Source organism: Argentina silus, assembly GCF_951799395.1.
Source record: "Argentina silus genome assembly, chromosome: 16".
In the NCBI taxonomy this organism is placed as follows: domain Eukaryota; kingdom Metazoa; phylum Chordata; class Actinopteri; order Argentiniformes; family Argentinidae; genus Argentina; species Argentina silus.
In genome coordinates this window covers 13,225,082-13,237,771 of record NC_139670.1, presented here as the reverse complement: position 1 = coordinate 13,237,771, position 12,690 = coordinate 13,225,082, and the positions used below count along the sequence as shown (strand labels likewise).

General features: G+C 46.4%; 1 protein-coding gene across 2 annotated transcripts in view; it reads left to right on the top strand.

Moving 5' to 3' along the window:
* Window positions 1–12,690, top strand: part of ptprea (protein tyrosine phosphatase receptor type Ea) — a 50,481-nt gene that overhangs the window by 13,042 nt on the left and 24,749 nt on the right. For both annotated transcript variants that reach the window (XM_083687030.1, XM_083687029.1), the window contains exon 2: window positions 10,766–11,108. The gene's annotated coding sequence lies outside the window, so the exon portion shown is untranslated. The remainder of the gene's footprint in view (window positions 1–10,765; window positions 11,109–12,690) is intronic.

Below are 12,690 nucleotides of genomic sequence, written 5' to 3'. Positions count from 1 at the left end.
ATCATAAACCAAGAATGGTTATTATGTCATAAATTAGGCCCTGATTATTTCCCCCAGTCAGGTCACATGGGGCGCTGGGGCGCTTTTTTGATGTAATCTATGATGTAATGCAAAATAAAAATATCCACTGAGATAGCACCCTTACCCCCTGTTTACCTCACTTTACAGCGCTCTAACCTCCGTAATAGGCTAATTGGTGATTGTGATGTCATAATCTCCTAAATCCTGTCTTATTCTGGGGGATTGTGGGGGATCTGTGGCGTCTCTACGGGCCTGCCTGCCTCTTGCCTAATCACTCCTGACCTTGTTACAAATGAGTGCCCCATTGTTCCAGCCGAGTGCTGTCAGCTCTGGGAAACAAAAATCTTCATTGTCTTTGCACTTTCCTGCGGCCCGGGACAGCCGTAATCCATGCCTCAGGATTTCCATAATCCAGATTCTGAATTAATGACGGTCTAATCCTCACATTTCTGCCCCTTGGGGCAGAGAGACGAGTCCCCGCTCTGCTGCCTGTGTTATTATTTTCCCACTAACTGTCACCTTGTGTCGTGAGCCAGAAGGAAGACATGTGTAGGACTGCTTACTCATCAACAGTGAAGGAGGCAGTGGCTACCTCGTTTACATGTAGATCAGGCTACTGTAGGCACACACACGTCTGCCTGCTTAGTTACTGTGTCGCTATCCATTCCTGTCATGTTTCTTCATCTGTGTAAGGTCCTCTAGGAACATGGATTCTCGTTGAATTCACCCCCCCCCCACCCCCCCCACCCCCCAACAGCCATGGCAACATATCATCAACATGTTCACTTTGTAAACAGTGTTGTATCTGTGTCCTTCGTTCGTTCGTTCGTTCGTTCTGGAGGAACATTCTGGCCTCTCGTCTCCTGGAGCTGGTGAACACACGGTAATTGCATGCGTGCCTGTCCTGTGTTCAGACCGACATGCTGAAGGAGAGCAGCGCGCCAGTGTGTTTGTTCATCCGCGCGTGGCATGCTGTGTAAGTACGGTAAACGACATAAATGGGGAAGTGGTGATCTTCCACCGTGTGCACTCCAAAGGGCCTCTCTTCTTTACTCAACCGCACAAAATGGAAGGACTGATCGAGGGAGTGGATGTTGATGTGTGTGAAATCCATCGTACGGCTGTGGGCTCGGCACAATGATCCGCCCTCCACCCTCCTCTCTCCCCCCCTCCCTCTTCCCTCCCCACCCTCCCCCTCCTCCTTATCTCCCTGCCTCAGAGCTGTGCACGTGGGCCTTTTGTTTACCGCTCCCTCCAATGATCCACACCAGCGCTCCCACTGACAGAGCAGCATGCTCCACTCAGCTGACGTCCCCCCCTGCCCTGCCCTGTCCTGGCCATGACAGGTACCAGCCCACACAGATAGCCCGGATGGAAACTACCCTCCTGGGATAATCCATTGGAAAATACAGTTGAAGTTCAAGTTTATTATAGAAAACATCATCCCATAACAATATGACAATAGATGCTCTTTACATGATGAGGACTACTAAACATATAAAAAATACTTCTACAAATATATCTACGTAAAAAGACCACAGTCATCTAAAAAAAGGATTTCTTACCTAGTTTTACCACTAGGCATATTACAGTTAGGGAAGGTTCACAAGGACACTACAGGGTCAGTCTGTACTCTCTAAGCAGAAAGCTCAGTTGGTGTTTGACTGATTGGCTGTGTGTATTGACTCCCATTCAGGTTATACTGGCTTGGGTTTGTTGATAGTGGTTAGAACCTGGAGAAGTGGGTGTGTGGGTCCTCTCCTTCAGTAGCCAAGTGAACTCACATCTTGTGGCCTCGTCTCTTCTTGCCCCCAGGCTGGGGAATGTGTCATAGGTTATTCTAATGATACAGGAGTCTCTTCTCTGAAGGCCTTCCGTGTCTTTGACCAGGTGCTTTGGGAGACCTGCCCAGACAGGTGAAGCATGTTCCAGGACAGGCCTGATGAATATCACATATATTTGGGTGAGGACATCTTAGGAAAGACCAACCCCATGTACGACAGGGGAACAGCTCAGTAGTGGGAGTTGATAACATATAGGTAGTGTGATGTTCTATTCTAAAACACAGGGAGGGGTTAATGTTATGACTGTTTTCATAAATGTTGAAGTCGTCAGCTTATCTGTAATATATCTTGAGCAATAGTTAATGCGACATTTACAGTCATCACACATTTTCATCCATGTCTTGACATGATTTTGATGGATGACTTTTCAGTTTTATCAATAATTGATTTGTCTGTGCTGGTTGAACAATAAATGAAATTCTACTCAACCTAATGATATTCTTTAGGCAGGTGCATTACCTTGCGACAAATAAATCACATTTATCAATTTCATCTGAGTTGCGATAGGACTGTCATTTCCTGTGCTTGATATAGGGTTGAAATATATTCCTGAAAGCATTAAAAAAAATCTAAAGATACCTTGAATCAGCACTCTGAGTCTTTATAAAAGAGAAATCAATGGAGTTGCCACTTGGGTGTGATTTCCTATCCATCGGTCCATTGGCCGACAGGAGCGGAGATGATATGCTGAATGCACTGTTCACGGCTTCCTGTTCCACAGACACAGCCATCTCCTAACCTACTAAATCAAGACATTCCCTCAGACATTCCCTCAGACATTCCCTGTAGCAATAAGCAGCGGTGGAGTCGAGATTTGAATAGCCTTTCACAGGGCGAAAATGTGAGTGCTCTGGATCCTGAATGTAAGTCTCCTTGATGATATGATGTCAAGCGCTAAGAAAAACCCAGCTTTTACTATCAACACTATATCACCCAAGAGGATTCGGCCTTCCGGAGTTTGACAGTCTAATGCATGTCTGTGTTGAGATGGAATTTCATCACATCTGTATTTTTAGAGGTATTGGCATTTTCTCTCAAGGGTCCATGTTTGCGGTTGGTCTGTCTGTCGCCACTATGGCTAGTATGCCATAACCAAACCGTACCCTACAAGCCTCATGATGTTACGGGCCAGAACAGTATATTTACTGTATATTTACATGACTGCTTCCTGCAAGGGGTTTTAAGTGGCCGACGGTACTGATACACACAATTATTTACTCACACGCGTGTCTTGCCCTCAGATCGACTCAAGTGATACCTTTGAAGAAGGAGACGTGAAGGGGCTTCAGAACCTCCCTCTCTCTCTCTCTCTCTCTCTCTCTCTCTCTCTCTCTCTCTCTCTCTCTCTCTCTCTCTCGCTCTCTACTCTGTCCCCATTGTGGATGACTTACAGGTGTGTCACAAGGACGAGAGGACTCTATTATGAATCATCCATATCCTGTTGTTTCAAGTAGTATGGAGAGTGCACAGGACATTCTTCTTATGGCTTCTCACTTCCTGTCTCAGCCATGGCCTCATTTGTACAGTGGAGACATGAAACCAGGAGGTTTTGCGTCAATGATAACATTGATGATGACTCACTTTTTGTGAAATATGATTCTACTATCCCTCTGTCATTCACTCGTGAGTGATCATGCCATGGTTATGTGTGTATGTTTATAATAGCAGACATATTCTTTTTATGACTGTGAGATGTTAGTCAGCTGATGGATGTGAGGGAAACACCCATAATAAATCTGGAACATCATAGGGCTGGAGCACATTCCCATGTTGTAATGTGTTTGTGAATGTCAGAGTTCAGAACACATTAGTAAATAAAGTTCATGATGTCATCTGTGTTGGCCTGGTGTCTGAGTTGTCACTGTTGTCACAAAGTGGGTGGAGTGGACTTCTCTCCCTAATAGCTCCCTCTCTCTCTCTCTCTCTCTCTCTCTCTCTCTCTCTCTCACACTCTCTCTCACACTCTCTCTCACACTCTCTCTTTCACACTCTCTCTCTCTCTCTCTCTCTCTCTCTCTCTCTCTCTCACACTCTCTCTCACACTCTCTCTTTCACACTCTCTCTCTCTCTCTCTCTCTCTCTCTCTCTCTCTCTCTCTCACACTCTCTCGCTCACTCTCTCTCTCTGTGGCTTCATTGGCTGAAGGTTCTCACACTCCAATGCTCATTTTATTCTCCCTTCTGCCTCGCCACAAACACTCTGGCCTCCAGTAGTTAGACACAGGATATGATCTGAATTGTTTCTCTTCCTGTCACTGAGTCTTCTGAGTCAGCTCTACACAATGACTAAGACCAGGAATCTCCTGACCAACAGCCAAGTGCTGGAACATTTACTGGAACACAGGTACGGTACTGTAGAAATGTTAAAGTAAGTTTCATAAGTAGCTGTACTTTTTCTAAGTAGCCATCCTTGGTTACTCCCATTATTCCCTTATATATAGTTTGTGGAACTTCCCTAAATCCTCTATAGAAAACGATTTCACATATTAGGTCATAGTTTTCCATAGAATGGTCTCTCCCATAAACTGATGCTGCCTACGGTTTCCGCACTAGTGTGAGAGCAGCAGGGCTGTCTGTGTTCCTCTCCCCCGCAACTAATAGGCCTCAGTTCAGAGACGAGGAGAGAGGATGTGCAGACAGATAGACAAGACATGTACTGTAGCCTTGGGCTTTAGCCAGATACACACACTCACACACAGCAAAGAGTGTTTTCCGCTGGGCATTTCTCTAATTCACACTCCTGGCTCTCTGTGTACTTCATACTGTAGGTGTGTGTGTGTGTGTGTGTGTGTGTGTGCGTGTGTGTGTGTGTGTGTGTGTGTGTGTGTGTGTGTGTGTGTGTGTGTGTGTGTGTGTGTGTGTGTGTGTGGTGTGTGTGAGTGCCTGCCTGCCTGCCTGCCTGCCTGCGTGCGTGTGCGTGCGTGTGCGCGCGCGTGTGTGTGTGTGTGTCTATAGAACAACACCACCCTTCTGTAAGCCGTCATGAATATTTACCATGTGGGGTTCAAGGAGTTTAAAAATCCTCTGCGGGGTTGTTAATTCCTAACCCCCGTTCTGTCTGAGCTGCTCAGAGGCGCTGAGGAGAAGAGAAATGGGAGGGGATGTGAGAGGGAAAGAACAACAACACCAAGGGGATGTGTGGAATAGAAAGCAGAATCAGGTTCAGTTGTGTTTCTACACGCTTTACTCTGTTGTTTTAATGAAATGGGGGATTTCAGGCCTCTGGCTTGTACTAACTCATCACCTCCTTGGCTGTGTGAATAGCTAGGCTCAGTGGGCTATACTGCTGTTGAAATGACATGCTGGTCCCTTAGCTCACAAAGTGCTAATCGATAGCGCTAGCTGGCTACTATAGCGCAGAGGCCGGTCGGCGCGGGGCGGATCCTCACACAGCCCAGCTGCAAGTCATTGTGTTTTGTCCAGGGATCTGTTTACACTCCTGCCTCTGAAATCAGTTGATGTTTTTTTTTTTTTATATATGTATATATATATATATATATAATTGCACTGGCTATCATTCTCTCCTCTCTGTGTTGGCTATTGATCTCTGGGTCGAGAAGAAGGTTTAATTGTAATAGTCGTTTAACCACTCTCAGTGAATACTGTGATAGATACAGTACAGTACCTGTCTGCCATCTGTTAAGGGGAGCACGAGAGAGAGAGAGAGAGAGACAGAGAGAGAGACAGAGAGAGAGAGAGAGACAGAGAGAGAGAGACAGAGAGAGAGAGAGAGAGAGAGAGAGAGACAGAGAGAGAGAGACAGAGAGGAGAACCCTGAAGGAATGATTTAGGTCTGTTTGGCCTTCTGTGAAATTTCAGCACTTTGATTAGAGCAACAAGTGCCAGGTTTGGGAGTGCTCTGATTTGATATGATCAGATTCACATCCTGCTTGCTTTGGCCAATGGCCATTCACTGATGCTCCAACTATGTGTGCCAAGATGGAGTTGCTGCACTGGGGGAGGGGGCTTCAGAGAACCTCGTCCAGGAAACCTTGTCTCAACTGAACAAAACCACATGCCCTATTGCCTACAAGAACTTCTTCTCTCTCACATTTAGCATACAATGTGTAGACGGCCCAGCAGGGTAGCGAACCTTTTTCACATCTAATTATAGAGATGTAAAGTACGAACGGGTCCGTTTCCTCTTGTATCATTTATTATAATTCTGTGTCGCGGTTGACACCCAAAGCACATTCTGTTCCCCTTCAAGGTTCCTTTAAACACCATTACTCTAAATAAACCATGACACCACATCCATACATTCTATTCTCCTGTGTTACGAGTACAGAACAGGCGAGGCAAGCGGCCGTTACCGTCTTTTCTAGTCCTTTTCTCGTCAGAGCTGTGTGTCGTAAAATGTTTCATGGCGCCTTTGTTTATGTTCATTCGTTAAGATGAAGGCAGAGCAAACCCAAACAGCAAGACATATCAAAGACCTGTGTAGGAGATTAGGAATGGGCTTGTCTACAGTGTATGACAGTACAGCTGGGGCCAGTCTGAGTCTCAGTTTGCTAGTGTATTTGGACACGGTGTGTGAGGTCATAAAAGGGTGTCCTCTGCTGTGGACACTGGGCAGCCCTCTACAGCTACACCCTGGGTTTGAATTGCACTCTCTGCTGGACTGGACTGGACTGATGCGAGGGCCAGATTAGGACCCTGGCAGGCTGCTGCTGGATGGATAATGTGACACTGACATCCTCCTCCCAGCCCAGTGGTTTCACTCAGAGCTTATCTCTTTAAATGGATTTGTGTTGGTGCAGGGAGATCTTGGTATGATTCTGTAATCTGATTGACTGCAGCCCTGTGAGGTGGCCCTCCTCACCCTGCTGAACAACCGCAGTCGCAAAGCACAGGTGTGTGTCAGTGTGTCAGTGTGTGTGTGTGTGTGTGTGTGTGTGTGTGTGTGTGTGTGTGTGTGTGTGTGTGTGTGTGTGTGTGTGTTGTGTGTGTGCGTGTGACCATATGTTAAAGTGTCTGTCTGTGTTTAAGCTAAGCTCGGTCAGCCGAGTGTGTGTTTGCAGGGGAAATAACCGTGGAGCTGATTTATAAAGCTCATAAACATGTCACTTTTTCCGTCTGCACCGGTAAATCTTACTTATGTCCACACCATGTATCGTGGACATTCTATTATGCCTGATGCTGTGTGTGTGGGTGAGTCATAGTGTGGATGTGGATCCATCATTACACCCCTGCTAACCCAGGTGCAGACACATCACACACAATGCCAGACCATTATTTCCCATGGCCTTGTTTCTGGGTGCTCTGTCTGTCTGAACACTGAGAAAGTTCAGCTGTTGAGATGAAAGACATTGATAAAGGGGTTATGCTTTTATTGATATGGTCATCTACTCGAATGGTGTGTGTGTGTGTGTGTGTGTTTTAAATGACTGTGATTGGGTGAATTTATGCATTTCAGTGACATACAGTAAGCTCACAGTGGTCATGTCCCAAAATCAGAGAGATCTTCATCGACAGCTTGGTTATTCTTAGTATTTTTTCTTCAGGTGCAAATACGTTCACAGGATAATGTACCGTAGGATAATGTACCGTAGCTGCGTTCAATGTATGAAATGGCAATGATGTGAAGAAGTGAGACAGAAAGAATGGTCACTGAGGCAACCGATTATCTTACGAAATGGTTTGTTATATAATCTCTTTGCTTGAAAAAAAAAAAAAACCTGTACTTCTTAAACAAAAAACCAAGCACGGTCTCTTGACACAGTTCAACTCCATGTATTGTAAGAGAAGTGCTTTCACTTATTATCGTAGCAAGACTTGTCATGCCTAGTCAAGGTACTATATGAGCACTGCATGTGTGTCAGTCAGGGGAGGCCGGTGGAGGCGGAAATCAGAGGACAGGCTTATTGTAATGCATGGGGTGGAATGAGGAATGGTATCAAACACGTGTGTTTGATACCATTCCTCATTCCATCCCATGCATTACGATGAGCCTGTCCTCTGCCTCCACCAGCCTCCCCTGGTGTCAGTACCCGTGTCTACCAATCTCAGAGAATCTAGGTCTGTTGGAGCTACTTTGGGTCTGCCAGCGACATCTGATTAACTCTGATAACTCAGAGTACTCAGGAGAGAGGCTTTTAATACATGTACCACTTCACCACGGCCTTGATGACGACAATACGTACTCTCAGCATTCCTGTCTTTTACAATGTTCACGGTAGATCAGTGATGTACATTGGGGAAAAAAACAGAATCAAAGTATACGTATTAAAAGTATCTGTGTCGTGTTTGGATAAAAGTAGATTTTCTATGAGGAGTAAAACGGTTGCCTTGTGCAAGCCTTGCTTTGAACATGGTACTCATTCACATGAGCACGTCTGACGTAGTTGCCATGTTTGCATTTTTCATTTGATTCCCTTATCTCCCCTCATTTTCCACCAGTGTATTCTTATCAAGGCAAACATGGTTGTAGAGCTAGCGAACACCAACTCACTCTGCCATTACAGAGCTGAAGCCCTTACTCTAGGCCCTGCTAGTACAGTCCAGTATCTGCTGCATGTTAACCTGAGTCAAGTAGGCCTTAGGGCTACTTAAGGCTACAAGTAGGCCAGAGGGGCTAGGCCAGAGGGGCTAGGCCAGAGGGGCTAGGCCAGAGGGGCTAGGCCTGAGTAGAGGGTACGTGGTGGGGGAAAAAGTTCACAAAGGGGTATGTGGGTGCGTGGTTTGGGCACCACTGCTATAGGGGCTCCTGTGAATCAGGCCTACTCCCCACACACACACACACACACACACACACACACACACACACCCCAACATACACATGCACGCGCACACGCACACAACACACACACACACACACACACAAGCACTTACACACCCACATACGCATTTACACACACACACTTACAAAACGCACACCAAGCGACTCTATCGACCCAGCGGGTCGGGCAGCGCCCACACAGCCCTGCGCCAAGCCGAGCCTGGTGACCCCTATAATTGGATCTGAGCTTGTTCCACACACATAAAGGGACATAACTAGATTTCCCGCACAGAGCTCATCGTCAACGTTTGGACCCGTTCATCTCCTGTTTAAAGGTTAGGCTGCTCTCTGACGGTGTACAACATTGTGACCGGCTACGAATGTTTGTGTCAGAGAGAAAAGGATTTATTGGGATCTCAACGTCGAAATTAATCTAGATTTCATAGCAGAGGGGAAATTAATGGCTTTTTTATCCAAGTGTTAGTTAGGGTTGGTACAGTGTCGAAATCCCTCATATTTGACAGTTTTGTGATGACATGTGGATGAAAACACTCTCTCTGAGCGCATTAAAGAATTAAACGTATCTTCGATGTGGGGTGGAAATGTTTACATGTACTGTAGGATGATATCATCCATTTTAGTGGACTATCATTTTACACCTCTCGTCACGCCAAAACCTCCTGGACCCAAATGGGGAGTTTTAAATCTCTTTTATTTCAGCTATTATTTGGCTGTCATGGAGATCCTAAAGCATGACACCTCATTTTCCAAGATGTCATAGTGCAGATGCTGCAGATGCTGCCTGCGTTCACATAGCACAGACCATAGGGGGAATGTGGCCATATCTCCCCCCCTGTTCCAGCCCAGAGAAAGAAAGCGCCCCACAACAGCCCCTTCCTCCGCTAGACTAGACTAGACCGTCTCCATAGCAACTGCTCGGGCGTTCCCAGGTAGATAAATTGTGCTCTGCCAGCCCCCTCTCCGCCTCTCCCTCTCCCTCTCCCCCTCCCTCTCTCACTCCCTCTCCGCCTCTCCCTCCCCCCCTCCCCCTCCCCCTCCCCCTACCTCTCCCCTGTCCCTTCCCCACCCCATTTTCTCACACCCTCCTCCCCATTCTCTCCCCGCTCTACTCTTATATACGGTAGCTGTATCCCTCTAGGGGGTCACCAGGATTATATTGCATGGCATATTACAAAGCCACAATTTGTCCATAAAGGTTGTGTGTTTATGTGTGTGTGTGTGTGTGTGTGTGTGTGTGTTGTTGTTTTTTTAATATGTTATCATATTAAAACCGACTTGATTAAGAAAGCTAACATCAAAAACCTGTGAGCACAAGGCGGAGACCACTTGAATTAAATCTGGTGAAGCAAATATATTCAGTGTCACATCTAACAGTTTCTGGGATCAAACAACGTATGGTGGGAATGAACTGGAAAGAGGCTTTATGCATAGCGGAGTTCCCAAATCTGGGCTGAGCTTATGCTCTTTAATGGGTATCATCATTTTTTGCCAGCAGCGGATTGGGAAATTAAGGGGAAAGATAAGATATTTGGTAATAAAATTATGTTTGCACTCATTTTAGTCATTTACTGTGTCAAGAGAATTTGTACAAGATTCATTTGCAAGGCTTTTTTTTTTCCAAATGCATTTGGAGATACTATTTTTCAGACAGTACAATGAAGGAGAGAACTCTGGGTGTCTTTTCCGACCCCACAGGTCTTTTTCATTTTCACTTTTAGATGTTTTGTGCCACCGTTGGTTGTTGTAATCACCTTTGATTACATGTTTCCCCTTTTCTCTGGCACTAATCATACCACAACTGTGATGCAGATTGCTGAGGAGCAATATGACATAGGTATGACATCAGTAGCCTACCCACGCCCAGCCCCCACCCCCCCCCTACCCCCGGGTCCCCTCTGGTCCACCGCTCTGCCCTCAGGGGGGAGCCATCCATCTCTGCCTCCCTACTCCTGGTCCCTGGTCCCTGGTTACTGGTCTTCACCATCCATTAGAGAAGAGGACAGCCAGAACGGGGACTAACCCCCCTCCCTCTCCCCCCCCTCCCCCCCCCCCATACCTTTCACTTTGTCCTTTAATGCCCGCAGAATGAAATGTCTAACGCTGTCTTCCACTTTCTCTCTCCCCCTTCTCTCTCTCTCTCTCTCTTTTCCTATGTAATAAAGGTGGTGAGCATCTCTCTTTAAGAGGCGTGTGTGCAGCCAGATCAGCTATAGAGGGAGCCTGGTGAGCTGGATGTGAAGCAGAGAGAGTCAGTGCCTGGCTTCCTTCTCTCTCTCTCTCTCTCTCTCTCTCTCTCTCTCTCTCTCTCTCTCACACACACTTCGCCGCGGCTGTCTGGACACTGAGCCTCTCTCCTCCCTGGGCTATGATTGGGGACCTCTCCCCTACCCTCCCCTAGCCAAGGACCAGGACCACCCAGAGCAATGTGACCACTGGACCCAGTCAGAACCTGACCGGCTGTTATGGATCTGAGAATCAGCACGCAGTGAATCCACGCTTGTCCAGGTACCGTACATATTATATACACGATAAACTATCCTCTATACTTCGACTTTATACACATTTACATATACTATACACTTCTACGACAGAATATACTACATACAGAATACTCAATACACTGTGTTATACTGTACCCCCCCCCCCCCCCCCCATGTCTCTCACCTCTACAAAGTCAACTACAGAGCCTTGTGAGCTTGTGGTCAGCCTCAGAACTTCCTCATTCCGGAGTTTGAATGTTTTATTTGATGTTACACAACTTGTGTCACATCAAATTGTGTAAGAAAGAGGAACCAAGATATGTGAGAAATAACTGAGAACAAACAGAGTCTTTGCCATGCCATCCGTACGTAGGAGTGACAAAGTCATAATGACACACAAGGCACTGTACGACAGCAGCTTGTTTAAAACGCATGGACCGAATTAGAAATTCAAATGCCTGTGCATCTGATTAAGAATGTAAGGAGTCACTCTTTGATTTGGACTTCATTTGCAAGTGCAGTGCGTGTGTGTGTGTGTGTGTGTGTGTGTCTGTGTGTGTGTGTGTGTGGGCGTGTGCCTGGTCAGGCACGCGCGTGCGTGTGTGTGAGTGTGTGTGCATATTGTCTTTACATTTACAGTTGGAATGCGCTGGCAGACATATTCTGACATTTAACTGGGCACCTCACAGATAGATATTATGAAACATGATGGAGGAGCTGAAGTGGAAGACAGGGTGGAATTGAATCCTTCTGAAGAGGAATTGTCTACAACATGGGACACGGTGACCGTGATCGTGTAAATGGATTCGATTAGAATTCCTTTCCAATCTGCCTCCACTAGAGTGTAAGGAGCCATGTGTGTATTGAGGTCAGTGGGGCTGAACCAGTTTTCCTGGGCTGTTTCTGTGAAGCCAGGCTGCAGGCTGCAGGGAGGGGAGGGGAGGGGAGGGGAGGGGAGGGGAGGAGAGGGGACCTGCCTGCCTGCCTGCCTGCCTGGTCCTCCTATTTAGATGCAGATTAATTTTCTTGTTGATTAGTCCCCATGCTCAGCGATTAATAGAAGTTTTGCAGGATTGATGTTATGATTGGAAATGATATTAGTTGTGAAATCCATCAAAGCTTGTTAACTTGCTTTATTTAACAGATGCCTTTAATGCTCTGTGATTCAATTCTGTGTGTGTGTGTGTGTGTGTGTGTGTGTGTGTGTGTGTGTGTGTGTGTGTGTGTGTGTGTGTGTGTGTGTGTGTGTGTGTGTGTGTGTGTGGGAGATGGAGGGTGGGGATAGAAAGAGACAAAAGAGCGAGAGAGAAAAAGAGAGAAGATAGAGGAAGCGAGGTTGAGTGTGTTGTTGTAAAAGTGTGTGTGTGTGTATCTTATCCAGGGTTTTTTAGTCCGGAGTGTGTGTCCATGTTGGTCACATTTCCCCTCTAGAGCCGTACAGGAAGACTGCTGGACTGGCTGAACAGGAAAGGAAACAGTCTGTATCAAACAGCAGATGGAGGACAGCATGTGCTTACACTGCAGAAACACACACACACACACACACACACACACACACACACACACACACCTCATACAAGCAGGTACATTGTGAAGAATGAAGAATT